This window comes from Phyllostomus discolor, chromosome 2, assembly GCF_004126475.2.
Source record: "Phyllostomus discolor isolate MPI-MPIP mPhyDis1 chromosome 2, mPhyDis1.pri.v3, whole genome shotgun sequence".
NCBI classification, from domain to species: domain Eukaryota; kingdom Metazoa; phylum Chordata; class Mammalia; order Chiroptera; family Phyllostomidae; genus Phyllostomus; species Phyllostomus discolor.
In genome coordinates this window covers 25,903,002-25,925,859 of record NC_040904.2, presented here as the reverse complement: position 1 = coordinate 25,925,859, position 22,858 = coordinate 25,903,002, and the positions used below count along the sequence as shown (strand labels likewise).

General features: G+C 43.6%; 1 protein-coding gene across 2 annotated transcripts in view; it reads right to left on the bottom strand.

Annotated features, from left to right (window-relative positions):
* Positions 1–22,858, bottom strand: part of LOC114490625 (schwannomin-interacting protein 1) — a 500,197-nt gene that overhangs the window by 133,926 nt on the left and 343,413 nt on the right. The window contains exon 1 of one of the 2 annotated variants that reach the window (XM_036017610.1): positions 16,448–16,512. The exons of the other annotated variant lie outside the window; for it this stretch is intronic. The gene's annotated coding sequence lies outside the window, so the exon portion shown is untranslated. Of the gene's footprint in view, positions 1–16,447; positions 16,513–22,858 lie in introns of those variants that run through there. 2 annotated transcript variants of the gene reach the window in all.

Here is a 22,858-nt window from a genome sequence, read left to right as displayed (position 1 = left end):
GATGAATGTTGCTTAGGAGGGGTTGGGGAGATGGAGAGAAATAGAAACGTTAAAGATATATCTAAGTGGTAGAATCAACAGGCCCTGGTGACTGACCAGATGGGGTGGTGAGGGACAGAGAGATGTCACTGATGGTTTCCCAGTGCGTGTCCGAAGTAGAAAGGTGATGCTCCTTTCTGAGACGGGCAGTGAGGAGGAGTGGGGTGTGGTAGGGGAGCAGAAGGAGGGAGGATGTGGAATCCTTTTTGGGTATTTTCTACTTGAGATGGTGTGAGGCATGCAAGTGGAGATGACAAGTAAGTACTTGGGTGTGTTGGTCTGGAACTTAGAAGAGAGAGAGGGGTTTGGAGATGTAAATATGAGCATCAGAGCACACAGATGGCATTTGAAATCTTGGGTCTAACAGACTCATTTGGAGACAAATAGAGAGAGTAAGAAGAACAGATCAAGTTTCCAGCCCTGAGGAATTTCATCATTTACAGATCTTGGAGAAGAAGAATGAGTTTGTAAAAAAACAAGGAACAGAATGAGGGAGACAATACTTAAGTCTTTTAAAAAGTCTAGCCTAAGGACACAGAAATTAAGGTCTAGATTTATGCATAAAGAAGCTCACTGTGGCATTTACAATAGTGAAAAATTAGTTTCAACCTAAATGTCAAAAAATGGGAAGATGTTTAAATAAATTGTGGCATATTCATTCTGTGAAATAAATGCAGTCAAATGAGATGTTTTTGAAAATTATAGCATTAAATGAATAAAAGAGGTTGTACTATTTTCATACAATGTGATCCACATTTTAAAAATTAAATGGATATGCCTAGAAGAACATGTAGCCAAATGTTAATGATGCTTAACCATAGATAAGATTGCAGGTGATAGTTTTACCTTTGTATCCCCTTGTGTTTTTCAATTTCTTTCCAATAATCACAAAACAGGTGGTAATACTTTATGAAATAGAGAATAAATTATGCATATTTATTTTACTTAAAATGAATTATTCTGAATATGCTGAAGAATTCCATCAGAAATAATTGTTTGGATGAGTTAGAATTTATGATATAAATTACGTGACGTTGCCTTTCATAAAATAAATAATTTTATGGTTCCATAAATCACTTACTAATTTTAAGTTTTTTAATATCAGTATTTGTAAAATGAAGAATCTTTTCATTTTACAAATTTCTTCCATATTAATCTTAGAGTTTTGGTATTATGAAGGAAATGCTGTTATATACAAGAATCTATTCACTTGTTCATGCCGGGAACCTGGGAGCCGCCTTGTCCCCCCCCTCTGCATTTCCCCTCCACACGCCCACCCCGCGCAGCTCCATCACCAAATGTACTTGGTGCTGGTAGCGCTCTGAGCAGATTCCTGTTCCTGGCGGCTACACCCACCCTCAGCTGCTCTGCGTGTTGGCTTTCAAAGCTCACAGCTGTTTCCCATGGTGCCATGTATCCCTCCGCCTCCATCAGGCGAAGGACAGACCCTCTGATCAATACACTACCGGCATTTCCCTTTCATGCCCCAACTCGCTCACTTCCCTACGTGTTTATCCCTCAATAAACCACACGCACTCAAATCGCTGTTGTGGACTCCGCTTCTAGAGACCTCACCTAAGACACCAAGTCCCAGGGAATCTACTTCCCAAATATATTCTGACCACTGCATCTGCTTGGAGAAAGGATGGTGAACCAGGTTACACTTAACAATTTTCTTCTAACCTATGAATACACTTCAAAACTGAGTGTATGATAGCAATACCTTTTATAAATACCAGGCAATGGTTCTTATAAAATAGGCAACGATGTTCTGATAAACAAAATCATCCATAAGGATAAAAAAGGACTTGCAAGAGGCTTAGCTTTCAATTGGCATTACAATATAGAATTATTGCTGGTATTATTAGTACTAGTGAGTGGAAACAGCTGCATCTCCAATATTATCAATTTTGCTAATTATTACTGATTATATTTTTTAAATTATACCAGTAACTAATAGCCCATAAATAATCTTTTATAAGACCTTTCCATTTTATTACACTGTAACTGGTTTATTGATACTTAATATGACGTGAATATTTGCTGACTCTGATGTGTTCAGTTTATCTTCTCAATTACACCTATATTAAAACCTTCAAAATTAAGTTTGCAAAAACAGGCTCTGTGCAAGCAGGGGAGCTTATACGACTTGTGACCTCCCATTCTGGTTAATGATTCACAATAACCTTCAAGCATAAGCCTTGAGTAAATAAAAGGGTCTGGATGGCTCTCGGGAAAACGATGCCCACAGAGCCCAGCGGTCCAAAACCGGAGTCTAGTTCCTAGGAATTTCTTTTCACCCTCACGCATTGACTTCTGTGAAGCATGGCCACCTTCTTCAGCCGAGCATAGGTATAACTGCACAACCCCCTCTCCTTTGCCCGGCGGGGAGACGGGCTCTGCCTCAGGTGGGGCCTGGGCACCGTGCTGGAGGGCCGTGCGGTGGGCCTGAGCCTGCAGGTGGGGCCAAGGGGCAGCGAGGCCAAGTCGCCATCATTTGGCCACCTCCAGAATTTTGCCATACTGTATTCCACCTCTGCTCCTATTTTCATAATACCTTTCTTTACATCAACTCATTCTAAAATTAAATTTATCCAAAAGGGAAACTTTATACCACTGTGATAAATGGAATATAAGTGTTATCTGCTAAAATAGAAGTGAAGTAAGCATATGCTGCATTTCATCAATTTTAGGGCATACTTTTATTTTTCTTTTTAAAATATTTAATTAATTAATTTATTTATAGAGAGAGGGGAAGGGAGGGAGAAAGAGAGGAAAAATTGACATGTGAGAGAAACATCAATTGCTTGCCTCTTGCATGCCCCCAAATGGGGACCTGGCCAGCAACCCAGGCATGTGCCCTGGCTGGGAATCAAACTGGTGACCTTTCAGTTCTCAGGTTGGCACTTAATCCACTGAGTCACCCCAGCTGGGGCAATTAGGACATACTTTTAAAATAATTTTAACACCTCTGAAATTGGGATGTGTTTCTGAATCAATGTCGTCTTGTAATTATAATTGGTAACATCTCTGTCATTCTTAGTACCACATAAAATAGTTATGTTTTATATATCAATGGTACATTAGATTTGATAAAATATAGTAAATTCTATAAATATAGTAAATTCTGTAAATATAGTAAATTCTGTAAATTCTATAAAGTAATTCTTTAAATTGCTTTAAAATATGAAGTAAAAATGCCACACACAAAAAATAGAATAAATCTAATTAGCTTATAAAATATATAGTTGAACAAATGTTTCTTATTGAGAAAATGGAGCTTTTTAATCAAAATAGCTAGATATTCTAATGGATAGTTTTAGACAAAGGTGAGGATCCACATCAGGGAGACAAATCTGTCAGTTTTTGTATAATCCACACTAACTGAACTCACATAAGGATGTGGTCGGACAACTCAAAAGACATTTAACTATTTTAACTGTTATATTTAGGTGTTTATACACATTTAAAGCAACTTCCGGAAGTGATATTTCAACGTATCGCTGCATATAACAGAGGTGCCCGTGGCCTTCAGTATGGGTGTCCTTCCCTGTTGGTATGGTTCCTGGCTGTCTGTCTTAATGGGCACGGCCGAAGGTTCGGTTCCAGAGGGCTCGGGACATTTATGATTATGCCTGAGCACCTGGACCCGGATTTACAAGGTCTGGGTAAGATCGATTACCATGGCACTTCCTGTGTTTGTTTCATGCTGGGAAGTATTCTTGGTGAAATCGCAGTTTTAATGTGTTCATTCCCCTCCCCTACTGAATATACGTGAATGTAAACACAAGGCTGTCAAACGATGTTTGTTTGAGTATCACCTAAAATTACTGTGCACCATGCTCTGGAAAACATGTGTCTGGGTGAAACACCAAGCTGGACGGATTTAGCAGTGACGGGGGGTGGGGGGCAGGCAATCCGGTTACAGCTAGAGGAGATGGGTCAGGTGGGTTGAGGAGGTAGTTAGGAGGCAACTAGAGGGGCTGCCCAGGCCCAAGGGCGCAGACACAGTCCTCTGGAGAAGGCCCTTGGGTAGGGGCGTACTGTCTTAAGGAGTTAGCATTCATTTAACCATTCCTCTGTTCATTCAGTTACTCATTCAAATACCTACTATGTGCCAGGTACTGGATTGGGTTCTGGGAAGGAAGAATTGAAATTGGTCCAAGACCTCATGGTCTAGAAAGGGAACAAAGAATGGATTGAAACAGGCTTTCGAAGCATTAGGATGGGTAGAGTCTAAGAGTGCTATGAAGAAAAGTATAGGAGGGGACAGTTAACTCCAGGTGGACTGCTCAGGGAAGCCTCCCAAAGGGATCGATGCTTGAATTGAGTCTTGAGTTATAAACAAAAGTTGCTGAAGTCCCCTAGGAGCAGAATGACAGAAGGTCATTCCAATCTTAGGGAATGGTATGGTCAAGTGTTTGGAGGTGTGAGAAGGCATGGCTTGCCACCTACAAATGAAGGAAGAGGTATAGCTGGAAAAGAGAGGGAATATCTGAGGATAGTAGGAGAAGAGGCTGGAAATGGTAGGAAAGCAAGAACTGGATGTGAAGGATACTAACTTGAATTGAACTTGAAATTAATGGAGAGACCTGAAGGATTTTAAGCCAGAAATGGCTGGATATAGCATATATATATATAAATAAAATGTGTTACATATATATATAATGTGTTACACACACACACACATATATATAATGTGTTATATATATACATATATACACATATATAATGTGTTTTATTTGTTGGCTGATATTGAGAAAAAGTAAATTCTGTAACAAAACATAACCTGAAGGTCTTAGCCACAGTGCTAGACAGTCAGCAATAGAGACCCCACATTATTTTAAAAATGGTCTAAAGTCTAATCAAGGGAGCGTGGGCTGCTGAGAGGAAGTGAAAGTGCAGGTAATTGGCATTGCAGGTATGAGACACTGGACCGACCACACATTGGCTCGATAACATTGCCAGGGAAGAAAAGAGTTTGGGAAGAAGGGAAGAGGAGGCGCAAGGGCTAAGCTTTGCAGCGAATGCAGAGGAATGGCTGAGCCACTAATAACTGACAAGGACAAGGATAACTGCAAGATGATGAGGGAATTCCCTTTCTCTAACTCCTAAGATAATTGTTCATAGGGTCAACTTTATATCTGTGTGTTTCTTTTTTGTTTTTAAAAATAACTTTACATTCCTGGCTGGCGTAGCTCAGTGGATTGAGTGTGGGCTGCGAACCAAAGTGTCACAGGTTTGATTCCCAGTCAGGCCACATACTTGGGTTGCAGGCCATGGCCCCCAGCAACCGCACATTGATGTTTCTCTCTCTTTCTTTCTCCCTCCCTTCCATCTCTAAAAATAAATAAATTAAATCTTTAAAAAAATAACTTTATATTATAGAAACACTTCCAACATTTCTATGATTGAATATTACATTGAACACCCATGTACCCATGATGAAGCTCTGGTGACGACCCACCCATGGTAACCTTATTTCTTGTATGTTCCTGCTACTCCCCCTACCCCCACTACATTATTTGGAAGCAAATCCTAGACATCACGTCATTTTAGGACAATGGTCTTTATTCTCATGCAGACCTGTGTCAGACTCACAGAATATGATGAACCTTGTGCTGTGGCTACTTAGAAAAACACTGAAAATTAACAGATATAGAAGCGAGTCTACTCTCTAATAAAGAGAAATTAAAAATAAGACAATATGAACATGATTATCAGTTATTTGGAGCGAGGACAGCATAGAATAATTTATAAATAACGCTAATCTGGTAAACAAGGTTACCAGCAAAATCCTATGACATGAATTAAACTAATGAGGTTAAATATATGATCAGGAAAGAAGAAAATTTAATTTAAAAATGTGTAAACTAAAGCATCAAAGAAATAAGCTATGAAATAATTATTCAACCAGAACGAAAAACCTGAAAGCAGAAAGAGACCTGATGGTGGGATGGGGAAGCAAATTAAGTGTAAATTATAATATAGTCCAGACCATTTAAAAGAGACTCCAATTAATTCCTTCATTCGGTAATTACTTACTGAGCGCCCGCCCTGGGCAGGGCACTGTTCTGGCCTCTGGATGGTCACGTGCTTTCAGTGAACCACCTCTGCTGCTTAGAGAAGAGGCAGCAAAGACCTGGGGGCAAGTAGCTGCCTCTACTTGATTCTGCCTGAACTTCGCCCAGATGCTTTCTTCAACACCTGGCTCCTTGAGAAATGGAGGCCATTGGAAGGGATTCAAAGAAGTGGAACAGAAAATAATTAGAAGAAGAGATTGATTTTAACAGAAAGATCAAAGGAACCAAACACAGGCAACTTGGCTAAGCGAGGGCTCAGGGAAAAAATGGGCGATTTGAGGCATGTAAAAAGTGAAGCAAAAAAGAAATATTGAGCTGCTGCCCAGAGCCGAGTGGAGAGCCCAGGCGGAGATCAGCACCAGGAAAGGCAGGCGAGGATGGGGAGAGGCGTTCATCCAGCACGGCTTGCACAGCCGCCCTGCTGCACACACTCTAGTGTCGCACAGGCCTCTGTTCAACGGCGCCTTGCACTAGAACCCCTGCTTGCAGGGAGGAGGCATTATTTTTAACTTTTCAACTTGGGAAGAGAAAGTGTGCTCAGTCAGTCCTGCCCAGTCCTGCCCTGACAAGCAGGACGGGGTGGGGAATGGGGGGTGAAAATTATTTTCTCTCGAATGTAATTCATAGATAAGTTCTGATGCTCCTCACTCCCACAAAATTTTTTCCAGTCAGCAACAATTTCACCAGTGAAGGCGGAGAGATAAAGTGAGGCTGGGGGGAAGGGAGACCGAGAGAGACGGAGACTCACAGAGAGAGCTATGCTGGTTCTGTGGTTCCCGCTCCGTGTTTTTGCTTTTCGCTTAAGGTCTTGTTGATGTGGTTTCAGCAGCTTCTTTAGTTCTTGATCAGTTGCTTTCAGACCTGGGGTCTTTATTGTTTTGTAGCGGGTAAAATTTATCTTTTTATTTTAAAATATATCATACATACAAAGCAGGGCATAAAAAGCATACGTACAGCTTAAAGAATGACAAAATAAATACCAGTATTCCCTACCTCTCCATTTTAAGTCAGATTATTCTGGTACCTTGAAATCCTTCTGGGCGTTCCACCCTGGTCACATTTCTCTCCCTGCCTCTCTCTCTTCCAACCCCTAGCGTTACCCTAGAATTTAGCTTAACCCCTCGCTTGCTTTTCCTTATAGTTTTGCTATAAGGTGTTGTCGAAAGTCATTCCGTGGTATTGCTGCCTCAGTATCCATTCTGTTTGGCCAAGAGGACTGCACGGGGGTGGGGGGGGGCTTAAGCTGCCCCAGCCCCTCATGTAAGCTCGTGCCCTAGACAACAATCTGCACAAGCAAAGGGACGTGACTTCCCCAGCAGCCCCTGTGACAAAGTCTGTGCACCTCCCAGAGCCTTCCCCTTCTGTGAAGCCCCTTAGATTGGACCCCATGAAGCTCACCAAAGCCCAGCTCTTTTTGGTTTGAATAAGGTTTATTATTGTCATTAAACTTACAGTTGTAGGATGCTTCCATGATGGTGTCTTTTCCTGCCCCCAGGACAGTACTAAGAAGGGACGAAGAGGCTTGCTTCTCTTCACAGTGGACAAAAAAGTAAAATTAGTGGAGTTCATGACACTGGCTACCCAGGTCGCAAGCAGGGCTCAGACAGATGGGTGGAAGCCCACACACAGCACCTCACTGTGATGAAGCTGGAGATGCGTGTTCCTGTCTGCCTTGCGGACAATATTTTGGGAGAAATGCTCACTCAGTATCCCTCAGGGAGACCCCTGGTGATCACACACTTTGCGGGGGGGGGGAGTGTTTCTCTGCCCCAGCCTTCGCTACCTCCCCTGGCAGCATGGTTTCAGTAGAGGGTCTGGTCAGGGAACAGGCACAATCAACTGTGTTTCCCTTCACCTTTTGACCCCTTTCCTGAGGCTGAAATCACTGGTGCATGGTCCTCCCTGATTAGGCTAAAGCTCATCAAACGTTTGGCCACTGCTCAGAAGTTTGATACTGCATCCTATCACAGTCCCCTCAAATCCAGACGCCGGGAACTGAACCAGGACTGGATTCGTCCCATTGCAGGCCACTTTTGCTGTTAGTCCCCACTCCCTCCCTTCTTCCCAGCAAGGCTTTACCATTTTTGGTAACTTGGCTAGACAGGCTAAAGGGTTCCTCCCACAAGGCCTTCCCTATGCTTTTTAGCAATTCTAATGATGAGGCCATGGTGGTTATGAATTTTAAATAAGTGGAAGGGCCAAGGCTTCTGAAGACAATACGTGGTCAGTTTTAAACTTTCTGATTTGGGTTCCCCCTGACCCCGGGAACAGCTTAAGGAGGCATGAAGTCACAGAGTAAGGGATCTGGAAATTTCTACTCAGCAGTTTTATGCTAGCTCTTTACAAATATAAGACATTCCATAAAGACTAGGTAAGACTAGTACTTCTGTGAAGAGTCTGTGAAACTGGTGTGTCTCAGTGGAGACACAGTGTAGTCAAAACGGTGATATCTGAAAATTATTGCTATAATATCTACAATTCCTCCTCCCTCCCTCTCTCTCTCCCTCCCCCCCCCTTTCTCTCCCCCTCTCCCTCTCCCCCCTCCCCCCTTCCTAAGAGGTCCAGGATGTTATGGGCAGAATGTAGAATGTATGGCTTTTAACAAAAGTACTCTCTTGAGCTTTGAGTTGCTTGGTCTTCTTCTCTATTTTTGCATCTTCCCTATACGGTCATCGAACAACAAGCGTTTGCTGGACATCAGAGTGTGCAGTAAACCTAGTAAGTGTCAGGTAGCATGCTAAGCCCCAAGAGTCAAAGAAAAAAAAATGGCATTGCTACCTCCTTTTAGGGAAGCTTAAGAGCTAGTAGAGGGAGGGAGATCTGCAAAGAAGGAACCACAGTAGTGTTCTAGGGTGCTCATGGGAGTGTTTCCAGAGCCAGTGGGGATGGCGTGACGGCAGTTATAAATTCAGAGCAAGACAGAGAAATAAGAGTTGGTCAAGGTGGATGGTTCGGTTTATGAGGGGCTTTGGGGGGCAGTGAAGATCTTGAGCTGCATTAGGAATTATAGCCTCAAAGCATGTCAGAGTCTGAAAGAACTTTTGATCAACTCTATCTCTGAAGCTCAAGAAGGTGACCTTGTTCAAATTTGCATGACTACTCGGTAGCTGGGACAGGATTTCTAAATGCTCTTTCTTTCTAATACACGATTCTGGTCCCCATTTTGCACTAGGCAGTGAAGCAGCCTGTCTCTTGCAGAACTACACCTGTGCCCAAAGATGGAGGCATAGCTTCCTCTTCTTTGGTTGCTATAGTGAAATAAGACCACTTGCTTTTTTTTTTTTATTCCTGGGCGTTTGGTTTATGTAGATTAGGTGATGCATTTAAAAAACTTAATTTGATTTTTTTGGATGGTCCTATCTACTGTCCGTTCCTCTATGTCAGTTTCAACTAGAAATTGGAAGGCAGGATGTGTGGGCGGGTGAGTACCCAACTCCATCAGCTCTAGGTGGATGCTGAGGTGTGCAGCCTCACCTGCATCCTGTCCCCAGTGTTCCTTTGGCATCTGACCCCCTCTGCTCTCAGGATACGAGATTAAAGTGGGAAGACCCACCTCCTGAGTTCCACATTCAGTGGAACCATCCACCGGTGTGGGGATGGCCTGAAGCCATCTGCCTGCTCTTTCTCCTTCCCCTGCCCCACCCCCCTTCAGCTCAGCCTGGGGGCCAGAATGCTCCTCCCCAGAGGTGTGTGAGAAGTGGCTTCTTCTGCAGGTGAACTCTGAGCACAGTCTGGGGACCACTTCCTGCTGGGGTGCAGGAAGAAGTGGTAATTAGAAAGAGAGAGAAGACAGCAGTGAGGGGATTCTCTAACATTTGGGAACTGAATTGCCTTTGTGGGGGAGGAGCTGATGCACCTGAACACTATCTGCAAGGCTTTAATGCTTAAATAAAATTCACCCTGAAACGCCTGCAATCCCTTCAAGAGATTTTGATGTTCACTTAATGTTCCTCTCTCAGCAGAATAAATGTAGACTTGGTCCCTGTCATTCCTGTGACTAAGCACTGGTTTTGTAAAATGATCTATGTAGACTAATTCCTATTGACCCTTCAGAGAGAGAAATCACATATTATTATTCAGGAAGCACATGTAATTTTATCTCTTTTACAAGCCCAAATCAAATAGATTACCTTCCCGAGCTATGAACAACTTGAAATGCACATAGATCCTCGAGGTTAAAGAGCAAGGATAAGTAAGGGCTTGCATTTGCAAGAGCAAAGTCTTCTGTAATTTGCTGCTGAAAAGAATCTCTTAAGTGAATACAGAGGAGACCAGCGGATTCTGAAACTGAAAAATCTCTTGAGGAAAAAAAAAGGCCACATAGGGATGTCATGGGAAACAACACATTATATGTATCTAGCAGTCTTCTTCTTAAAGGTAGAAATACTTCTCAGAACCCTCACCATTACTCCACCTACCCAGGCCACCATCATCTTCACGCTGGACTCCTGGAACAGCTGCCTGCTGAATTTCCCTGTTTTTACCTTCGTTCCTTTATAGTTCGCTCTCCACTCGGCAGCTGAAGTAATCTCTTAAAAGCCTGCAACTCTCCAACAGCTTTCCACTCCTGGGATAAAGTTCAAACTCCTCACCCTGGCCTTAGAGGCTCTTAGGATTTCTCAAGAGACAGTATCTGCAGGGCAGTATGAGTAGGACAAGTGTTGGGCGAGTCCATCCAAAGCAAGTGCCAGATGCTCAGTATCCCTGGTCCCTGTCCCCGAAAAGCCAATAGTGTTCTGTCCTCAACTCCAGCATTTTGCAACCGAATTACCACCTGCACATCTCCAAACACCCTCTAGACAAGGGTAAGGGGTTCATCACCCCCACCCGAAAATTCCTAGCAGTCTATGTGATCTGGCCCTTGCCTACCTTCAACCTCAGGGTCTTTGCACAGGCTGTTCTCCCTGCCTGGACGACTGCAATCCCAGACTATCCCTGTTCGGCTCTTTTTCCACATTCAAGTCTTAGCTTAAATGTTACCTCCTCAGAAGGCCTTCCCTGACCACCCCATCTAAAACAGCAACACACACACACTCATAAACATACACACAGTCACTCTCTCTATGTAGGTTCATCACTATACACTGTTTTCTTCTTTATTTGTTCACTCACTGATTGTCTGCCCCTCCTCCCTAGAATGTAAGTTCCATGACAGCAGTCTGCTTTGTTGGCTACTGTGTCCCCAGTGCCTGGGGGCACACTTTTAAAACATGTGTTGATTAAATAATAGATGCCATTAAGTTATAAGTCATTTAATCACATACATAACACACGTTAGGAAGAAGCAGAAAAGCATTATCTAACTCACTTTTCAGATACAGTATGAAGACCTTAAAAGTAAAAAATCCCACACTGAATGTTAATGACGGATGAGGGAGCAAACTGGAAATGCCATCACCTCCTTACTAAGTCCCAGTGCATTGTTTCAGTAGAAGGCAATCCATTAGATAGGTCACACTGAAAGACATACAACATCCACAGTCTATAATTAATATAATTCTCTTGTCTGCTCAATTTTAAGGCTAAATGTCCTTGGTGGCTACTACTACTATTTCTCTACCAGTTGCATTTTATTTTATTACTTTATAGGTTATGATACCTTCTCATACCTAGGCTCAAAAACTTAGGTTCACCCTAAAGAGGATGGGGAGGAAAAGCAAATACATTTTACTGTTTCCTATGGAACGAATTTGAATGCCCACCTCTAATCTGATTCTAGTAGCCTAGGAAACCTGGTCCATGAACAGGGTGCAGTGTGGGGACCGAGAATCCACGGCACCCACGCTGCCACTCTCCACCCCCACCCTTCCAGTGGGTACAGCCTGCCACTTCCAGAGCCCCCTCATGCCGAGCACCCATTCCATCCGGGGCTCCTCCACCCAGAGCACCAGGCAGCCACTACCAGTAAATCAGAGTGGGTGTACAGGTTAAACACCTATTGGCCAGCCCTGGAATACTAGAAAGAGCACATCTCTCCAGATAAGTCTGCGTCTGAACACCCTACCTGCCCCTTGTCACTTGTGAGATCTTAGTTACTTACCCTTTTTAGTGTGTGTGTTTCATGATACCAAACTTGCAGGGTTGTTGGGAAAAATACAAATAATGTATGTAAGGTTGTTCAGTACAATGCTCGTTACAATTAGAATTCAGCGAACACGGAACATACAGCTGTGGGGAAGAGCAGCTCTATTTCACCCGCAGAATGGAGGAGGTGAGTGGGACTGAGTGTTGGATTAGAGGAGTGCTTCCCAACGTGGGGCCCCCAGACCACCTGTGAACTTGTTACAAATTGCCAATATCAGCGCAGTCCTACAGATCAGAAACTCTGGGGATGGGTCCCAGCACTGTATCAATAAACCTTCCGGGTTATTCTGAGGCAAGCCCTCTCTAGTTTGGGAGTCCCTACAACAGAGAGGGGGGCGGGGGAAGGAGGACAGAGGTGGTGACGTCAGGGGAGAAGAAGGTCTGCACGCCAGGGGATCCATCGGAGAGGAGACGAGGCGTGCTGCCCCTCACAGAGGCTGTGGCCATATCAGCACCCCAACCCAGTGGCAACTTCCCACAGCAATCTGTCACCACATAAAGGACAGACCCAGAGCATATTAAGAGAAAGTGGGCTTTTATTATAGGGTTAGGGGCAGTCCCGGTGCAGGGAGATAATAGATTGAACTTGAAAGGTCCTTTCCCTGAGCAGAGGTAGGTGGCCATTGTTTTTAGTTGTTTCAAGTGCCACTTTGACTGAAGGCAAGAAGCTGGTCTAGACACTTCCTCAAACTTCCTCAGCCTGGGGACTTCATGAATGAATCACATCTGACAAGCTCCAGGTGAAGAGAAGGGGGAAGGAAGGAAGGTGAGTCAAAGATGTGTCAAGAGGATACAGAGAGCATTTGGATGGTTGCCAGATGGGAGAGGTGTGTGGGAATAGGCGAGGGGATTGAGAAGTACAAATAGGTAGTTACAGAGTAGTCATGGGGATGTAAAGTACAGTATAGGAAATGGAGCAGCCAAAGAACTTATATGCATGACCCATGGACATGAACAATGGTGGGGGGGCACTGGGTGGAGGGGGACAAAGGGGGGAAAATTGGGGCAACTGCAATAGTATAATCAATAAAACAGAATTAAAACAAGAAGATGTGTCAAGAGATGCAACGCCACCAGGATTTCTCTACTCCATCCGTTCAGTACAGACCACTTGCTCTCCCCCACTGCAACCCTCTCTGCCAGTGGACAGGACACAGAGGTACTTCCCGTGGGGTCAACAGTTAAGCAATATTTTTAAAGAATATAATCATTCCAAAGCCCCATGTGACCCAGTAGATTTTAAACCTGTTTCCAAAGTTAACCCCTGCAGCGAGATCTCTTTCTCTTTGGTTCCACCTAATTAGAAACTTAAATTTTCATTAAACCCTGGCTGGTGTAGCTCAGTGGACTGAGTGTGTGCTGTAAACCAAAGGGTCGCTGGTTCGATTCCCAGTCAGGGCACATGCCTAGGTTTCGGGCCAGGTCCCCAGTGGGGGGGCCATGTGAGAGGCAACCACACATTGATGTTTCTTTCCCTCTCTTCCCCTCCCTCTAAAAATAAATAAATAAAACCTTTAAAGAAAAAGAATTTAATTTACACTTTCTTAGACGCATATTCATACTTGAAGATTGTTCTAAGGGGTGTAGATAAGATCAAGGTTAGTCTTTTCTTATTAAAGGACAAGGATCCAACACAATTTTTGAGCACCTACAGTGCCAACTTCCCCATCCTCCCACGCCATGCACACAGCTATTAACTATCTTCCCAGAGGGCAGACCATAGGACTGGGGCTCAGACACACGAGGGAACTAGCCCAGAGTCTCACAGCTGCTTTAAGTAGCCAACTGTGGATTCTCGCCTTCTTTTTCTTCCAAATTTCTATTGAATTTATTGGGGTGACATTGGTTAACAAACTTATATAGGTGCTGAGTGTAGAATTCTATATCACCTGTACATTGTATTATGGGTTCCCCACCCAAAGCTAAGCCAAGTGTGCATTCTAAACACCAGCCTCCCACAGGCAGTGCTAATCCATGGCTGGAAGATGGGCTATGGGGCTGACCTGCCCTTACTTTTGCTAAAAATGACAGCTCTCAATCTCCGGCTGATGTATGTGCTGTGATTTGTACTTCCGATGAAATGTTTCTGCTGCTGACATTTATCACCGGCTCCCTAAGCTGGCGGAGAGAATGTGTTCAGTTTAAATGTGTGTCACACACAACCCTGTTGCAAGTACAGCAAACCTGCTCTTAAAATGACCTGACGTGAACAATAGAAACTAATCATGTGCTTAAACACAGCTGTGTTAGGAGATTTTACAGAAAAGTAGCCGTTGCTTATTAGTGAGCCGCTTGCAAGAGGTGCCTGTGTCTTTAAAAATGCTTTTTAAACTTATTTTTGGATAGACCACCTTTATTGAGATTCTAAGGTGGTTTACTATTGTTCTTTAAGCACATGGAATATTTTTACACCAACGGAAAGCAACCAACTATTCCTTATGCCTCTGAACACAAAACAAGCGGAAGTGGGTTTGGTTTAAGAAGAACTTCCAAACAATGAGCCTTGCTAATAATTAGGAGTGGGTTTCCTAGGGAGTTGGGCATCCTCTTTCTTTCTTTTTTCCTTTAAAATGGCTTAATTTAGCTTATAAAAGATCACAGTGTGTTACTTTGTGAGATATTCAAGCTTTGGAGACGAGGGTTTGCTTTTCTTGGCAGCGTTCACATTTGAAGGCAGTATATTTGACACTGCTTTCTGGAGTTAGCTTGATGGAAGATGAAGCAACGTTATGCCCACGCACTCCACTCTCTCCCAGATTGCGAATGCGTCACTTAACTTTTTTGCCCAGGACATCAGCGTGTCTGAATGGGCAAGGCCCAAGGGGAGTCCTTTGTGACTTTCAGAGTTAAGAACAGATCTTTCTATTCAGCAAGCCACAGTCAGCACTTTGCCCACCCATCAGAAGTGAGAAGAGAGGGACCCTTGCACTAACAAATCCTTGTTGATAAAACAAAACCCCTTTTCATGAACACTCTCCCTTTAGAAAACAAGTGGATAGAGCACTTGTTAGTTAATAATAAAAGGAATTCTTTACTGACTACTCACATGAATGGGTATTTTAAAGGCATGGAGTATGTAAGGAATTTTAATCCCGCCTCTGTGTTCACTCCCCCACATAACAACTGTGGAGAAACCACTGGCTTCTGAGTGATGAATGGCCCAGACTCAACCCGGAGGAAGACGACCCCAAGCCCTATAATTCGGCATTTCTCCTTTTAAATTCCCTGGCAGACTTCTTTTCTGACTGTAGCTGATGAATGGGTCCAGTTAAAGCGCTTTGGATGCATTGTGAAATGACCATCTAGCTATGCCCACCTCTTTTTATTCTATCAATAAAATACCAACCCTCACGGTATTCATCGCAGCCTTTCAGAGATACACACTTCTGCTAGCACATCTTTAACTGCTAAAAAGTTCTATTAGTTAATTTCAAATTAATATCTTTGGAGGCTTCAGGCCATGGGAGAAAAGAAATCAGGAAACTGAATTCATAAGTGACAGAGTAATAATCATCTTAAATGAGATTTCTTTCAGCCCTTTCGTGTGGATGACACAAAATTTGCCAAGCTTAGAGAGCTCTCTCCTCTGCAGGTGGTACTGTGGGGATACGGGAGATGTGTTTCTCCAGTCACGATCTTACTCATTTATTTCGTCTCCTACTGCAACACTGCACGCGTGCACCCCCACCCCTCCCCATGCTCTGTGCAAACCCTACCTGCAAACCATGCAAGCTGCATGAAGGGTTAAGGCTGCAGCCTTCCCTGCCAGTAGATACTGCAAACATTCGCGCATACTTTCTCAGCTGCAGTCAGCCCTGTAGCTCCCGCAAAGCCTTCAGCACTTGGCACTTGCAGAAATATTATTTCCTCCCAGCTATGGTTTAAACTTGCATTTGATGAGGTTCTTTTGCTCCAGAGTCTAAACTAACCCCTGCAGGGTCTGACCAAGAATCTGTTCCTCTTCGCCTGCTGAATTTGTATCCCCTGCCTTGTCCTGGAATGCCTCAGGGCCTTCTGTAACCTTGATGCCTTCTCCCCACTGGAAGTTACATGCATCTTCATTGGCTGCATTACTGCATATTTCCCCAGTAACCTTATTTTTTCCTCCCACTCAAACTTCTCCAGACAACACCGTCTCTACTGACCCTGACCTTCTCTTTCCCTCTATACCAGCATTTCCAACCCGCCACGAGATGGGAGGGATCCCAGAGGGCAAATTGAGGAGAGGTTTTGGAACTCACCTGCACAGCTGCAAGGATCAGACACAGGATGGGGCTGCCTGCAAACTTCCCAGGGACCTTCTGCAGCCAAGTCTCTTGGCCTTAAAGTGACAGGGCGCTTTTCACCATATAAGGAAGACAGTTTCACTTGTCTGCTTTGAAACCTGTTTGGGCAACCCAGCTCCTCTCTTGATGTTGCTGAGACACCAGCCTTCTGGGGCATCTGGAGGCTGTCAGTTCCAGAGGATCTGTACATAGTAGGCAGTTTAATAATTGCTGGATAAGGCATAAGAAGGGAGTTTTGCAGGCTCTAGTAAAGGCCAGAAAACCCTTACTATGGGGCTTGTCCCCTCCGAAAGGGTTTAGGGTGACAGGGAAGTCTTGAAGTCTTCCTTAACTACATGAAAGGGCTTTTGCTTCTATTTCAGGTTTGGCTTCCTGAAAACCAGTTATCCTACTGTTCTCATAGAGGAGAAGCCCTTTGACTCGCCTCTCTTCTCTGCCACCCTCCCCTACCCCCACTCAGACAAAGGAGAGAAGACCAGAGAGTGGTGAAGCTTGTGGTGTGAAGAGTAGATTGTTTAAGACAAATTAGCAGTGCACCTCGAAAGCGAGTGAAGTGGACATGATACTGTGATTTCAGCTGGCAGAGGCCTTCCTGAGCCGGTGGGTAAGCAGACACAGTTCTCCACCAAGGCCATGTTCACTCCTGAACACACTTTGGGGCTCCCCTGGACTGAGGCCCACAGCTGAAGTTGGAGGACAGCTATTAACTCTGAGAGGCAGGGATGAGAGTGTGTTTTTGCAAAAACAAACATTTTCTGCTAATGACATTGAAATGCCAGCCTGCACTGTTGGTTTGGGGTGGATTAAAAACAATTATAGGAAAAACACTTTTTCCTTCACTACCAACTGGATATTTTCTCTTTATTGCTTAGCTAACTATGCCTAATACCAGACCTCAGGTTCACTACAGTGATCATTTATTCTTCTGTGGTCACAAATCCTTTGCACAGTACGGTGAGAGACATCAGTAAACATCTATCATTTTACGTGTTATTTTTATGTCCGTTTTAAAGGTCAAATTTATGGACTGGTCATGGTTTCCCTTTTTTGTTCATTTATATTTTTATAGATTTATAAACTTCAAAAAAATAGGTGCCAGTTGTTCAAAGTGTAAAAAAGTAAAACGGGAAAGCACCCCCTAGAGGGACCGGGAAGTACTGTTAGGGGTTATGGTGGGGCCACAGGGACACATCAGTCCCACCACTTCTCCCTTCTGCAAAATTCCCCGGAAGCCAATACACTGAAGCTGTGGAACGGGAAACAATCGCGATGCCAGTGGCTGTAGGCGAGCTCTGCACCCCGAGGAAGAGTTTGCTATGGGTGGGGCTGGAGCCAGGATTGTGTGCGTGACCCAGCTCACCGGTATTCAGGCGTCATCGAAGACCTCTCGGACCCCCTCGGAGGGAGGGAGGGAGGTGGGGAGGGGCAGGCGTGGCTGGGGGGCAGTGAATAAAACAATGTCTTCCACACCTGCTACTTAACATTTTGATGTTTCCTTCCATACACGTCTATGCTTATACCAAAAACTACATATATTGTTCTACAGTTTTCACTTTAAACATTATAATGAACATCTTTTCATGTTTAACTGTGAAGTATTTAGCTGAACCAAAATTTATTAACCATCTTCCTGCAGATGGAAAAATTTTTTCCAATTTTTCGTTATTATAAATATTTATTCACGTTCTAAATAGTAGGTACGACGCAGGAAGACAATTTTGAGTGGCCCCCTCCGTGCTGTGGCTCCACCGCTTTGAACACGCCTACTTGTGCGCGTGGGTGGGGATTTCTCCAGGGTACGGGCAGCAGTTGGCTGGCTGCGCAGAAGGGAGCGCTTGTTTACATTTTAATGGGTACCGTTACATTGAAAGAGCACTCTTTTTCAGGTCTGTGCTTTTTATTCCTTTTTATTGTTTAAAAACAATGACTTTTTCTCTTGAAAAGCTAAGACATACATATAATAAAAACATCAACCCTGGCTGGCATAGCTCAGTGGATTGAGCGCGGGCTGCGAACCAAAGTGTCACAGGTTCGATTCCCAGTCAGGGCACATGCCTGGGTTGCAGGCCATGACCCCAGCAACCGCACATTGATGTTTTTCTCTCTATCTGCCTCCCCTCCCTCTCTAAAAATAAATAAAAAATAAAATCTTTAAAAAATAATAAAATAAAAATAAAAACACCAAATGGCATAAAAGGGATAGATGGTGGAAAGGTCTTTTTTCCCTTATTTCCTCATCCTCATTTCCAGAGGCAAGGTTTCTTGGGTGCTCTTCGAAGTGTGTGTGTGCGTGCACATGCATGTGTATTTACACAAATGACATCATACCACATATGTTTATGCATATCGACATGTCTATGCGTTATATTTGTATATATTCACACATATGAAGGCATTTCATTTGTATGTGTGTGTGTATATATGTGTGTATATATATTTCTGCACCTTGGTCTTTTTATCTAACAATACATCTTAACGATTATTCCACATCCAGGCCTGCAAATATCCCCTTTAAAAATAACCAGCATGATATCATAATGGTATCCTCTGGGAATACACCTTGATTTGACCAATCTCCTACTGACTACATTTTGATTGTTTCCAGGCTATTGCAACTGTAATAAACGTATAATGGATATCTTTATTTTCCACATGTGACCTCGACAATGAGCAAACAAATCTTGTTGGCACTTTTATTGGTATTACATTCAATCAATAATTTAATTTCAAGAAACTTGGCATCTTTATACTATTTAACTTTTAATATAAACATAGGGAATGCTATTTTATTCTTTCAATGCTCAGTTATATACAGCCTGCATGTTTACTATTTTTAATTGTAAGGTATTTTACTATTCTGAGTACTCTTCTAAATGGGATTTTTTTCATTATTTTTTGTAATTTGTTCTTATGTAAAAAGTTATTGGTTATTGCATTGTATAGCCAGAATTCCTAGTGGATTATCTTGTCATTTCCAATAGCTTCTGTGTGGTTCTCTTTTAGCTACATAACTATATCATATATAAATAGTTCTCATTTTGGCTCATCTTTTAAAATTGTTTACACATTTTTCTCCCCTCTAATTGGGTAGTACTTCAACAATATTAGTTAAATATGTTAAAAATATTGTGTTTTCCTTACTTTAATAAAAAACCTTTTTGTCTTTCACCCTTAATCAAGATGCTACCTTGGAAAAAATTAGAATAAATGGATAATTCCTTACCACTAGAAAAGTAGTTTGCATATCAAATTTCAATTTTACTGCGAGTTATGTGGATCCAGCTTGTTTTTAATGACTACACTTGGCAACCACCCCCTGGCTCAACTGCCAGGGACAGCTCTGCCACTAACTGTCCCTCCGCGCATTCTCCAGGTCCCCCATGCTCTTGGGGGCTGCCACCAGCCTGTCCAAGGTCTCTCTACCTTGTGTCTGGATTGCAAGTGACTTTCAAGAGATGTTTTGGAGCCCAGCTGTCCTCTGCTGTGACCACTGCCCATTCTGGCCTTGGCTGGGATGAGACAGAAAGGGAAACGCTTCTCTCTCTTGTCACTCCAACCAACATGAGACAGACTGCCCTTTTCACTTCACCACAGCTGACACCAGGACAAAATACAACAAGACATTCTTTTTTTTTAAGATTTTATTTATTTTATTTTTAGAGAGGGTAGGGAGAGAGAAAGAGAGAGAGAGAAACATCAGTGTGCGGTTGCTGGGGGTCATGGCCTGAAACCCAGGAATGTACCCTGGCTGGGAATCGAACCTGCGACACTTTGGTTCGCAGCCCGCGCTCAATCCACTGAGCTATGCCAGCCAGGGACAAGACATTCTTGAAAGCTGGAAGTGACTGCCAAAGAAACAATATAGCCCCTCCCAGCTGGGTCTGAGGGTCCCTGCTTCAGTCTCCACCTGCCTGCAGGTGTCGAGAGAACCTCTACCTCTGGGCGTCTGGGCAATACTGATTACCCACCCAAAAGAGGAGAAAAATCGTCTCTGACACCAGAGTAGGCCCTCTTCCAGAGTCCTTCTCTGCCCAGGATTGATAACATCTAGAAAGATCCGTCCTGTTCTGGGAAGTGCTCGTGGACCTACCCACAGGCATGTAGTTTGTCCCTAAGGCACCAGCAAGACAATCACCTCATAATCTGACTTCGTGCCCTGGGAGCTAAGACTCCCTGGAGGCCTCTTTACTCTTAGGCACAGATTGCCTTCCCTTTGAAGACTGACATTTTTCATTGGGTGATGCCATGGGTGTCACCTGGGCGGAGAAGGCAGAGTCAGGGGTTACCGGGTACAGTTTGGAGGAAGGACTGATTAGTGCATGATGCAGGCACACGGGATGTGTTGAACAAAGGCCTGTTAATTTGTTGATTACCATGAAGGCATTGCTAGCAACTTCATTTCATACAACATTAGGGGCACGGAGCCAATATTCCCTCCGGCACTGCGCAGTTCGCCCCGCCCCCCAGCCCATGCCGGCCCAGGGAATGGAAACCTAGTCAAACTCCATTCCACAGGAAAGTTGATTCTTTCTGCAAAATAAGATCCTTCAATTCTTCAGGCCCCTTACTGTGTTCTTTGAGCTCTTTGTTTACTGAATAAATAATTGAATATTATTGATACTTGGGGCTTATTTTCTGTCTATTGTGAGTCCAGGCTCCTTCTGAGGGTGGGAACTTATTCATTCTTCGACAAAGTGTGTTGAAAGTCTGTAACAGACTGGGGATTCAGCAGAGGACAAAATGGGCCGAGTGTCAACATTCGCAGAGCTTACAACCTTGTGGGAGAGAGCCCAATAAAGAAATAGAGGAGAAAATGTCAGGTAGTGGTGAATTCCGTGATGAGGAAAAAACAGGAAAAACAAAGGAGTGACTGGGCCTTGGCCAGGAGAGAGAGCACCTTCTGAATTCTTGATTTTTATGCTGATCACATCTTTCTTCTTAGTTCCTGCAGCACATCGCCTTGCAGATGGTTGGTGCTCAGTAGGTATTACAGAATTGTTACAATAGTCTAGCGATTCTCTGAAACCTGGCAAAGTGTCTTTTCAATAGCTTTTGACTTCATTGCTTCCAGAGAGTAGAATTTGTTTTTTTCACTCTCCAAATTAGATGGCATTCAATGGCCTTTTCACATAAGCTTCCTCTCCTATACATCCAGCATATTGCCAGTTGTCACTTCCACCAGTTACGAGAAGAGCAAATGCAGAAATAAAGTGATCTCGAATTCCAGTCAAGAAACATCTGCTATACAGTCGTCAGTATCCTCAGACAATCTTCTGGTCCAGCCATTTTGGACACTCCCCGGCTGGGCTTGTGTAAAGGTTGGCACCTTTGAGATGGCGTGGCTTTTACGAGGAGTGCTATTACGCCGGAGCGGAGAGAGGGGAGGCTGCTAGGAGCTCTGTTTTATGGTACAGTAAGGTTAGCCATTTACTGTTCCCATAAGCTATTTCACTTGCAATAAAGGTCAATGGGCCTTTTTAGGAAGGAGAGATAGACCCTTGCCTAAAACTGCCATCTACGGCAGTCAAAAAGACAGGCTGCTTTGGATGATTCCGGGGAAGTGGTAGGATGTTTATTTAGCCGGGAGAGTGGTTCAATGTGAACAGCTGACAAACAAGGCAATAAGCATTCACCCACTTCAGGGCAAAAGATTTAAGCCCTGAGGCAGCTCGACTGCAAAGCTAAGCAGGGCATGGCTGACAGGGGTGGGGAGGTGTGTCTGGTTGTTACCTTGAGCAGGGACAAGTGTGGCTCTGTACCTGGACCTCTCTGTTCTCAGGTTCCCCAGGAAGTTGGTGTCCTAAGCGACTGGGGTTTGCAGCCCATGGCAGCTGCAAACCCAGTTCAGCACAGGCAGTTTCACTAGCTGCTTATTTTTCTTTCTTGTTAGTTTTTTAAACACTGAAATCCAGTTGGGTGGGTGCTTTCCTAAAGGGAGTGTAGAACCCTGGGCTACAACCTTTTTGTTCACTCTCTCCTAAAGGAATTTTGAAAAGCTATGCACTTTCCTTCAGTTTCATGTTGCAATGTAAAATTATTTTATCAAAAGCCTGAATAGTCGTAGAGGACATAATTTACGGTCTGTTGTGAATACTGGCTTTTTAAAGTGATTAAACAACTTGCTATAATACATATATCCAATGGGATTTACTATAGCAATTTGACACCTGCCATCACTACTAGGTAAGAATTGCAAATTTTATATCTTTTCATTTTCCCCTTGAATTTTTTAAAAAATTGATTTGAGAGAGAGAGAGAGAAAGAGAGATATTTGTTGTTCTACTTATTCATGCATTCATGGGTTGATTGATCCTTGTATATGCCCTGATCAGGGTCGAACCCGCAATGTTGGCATATTGGGACAAC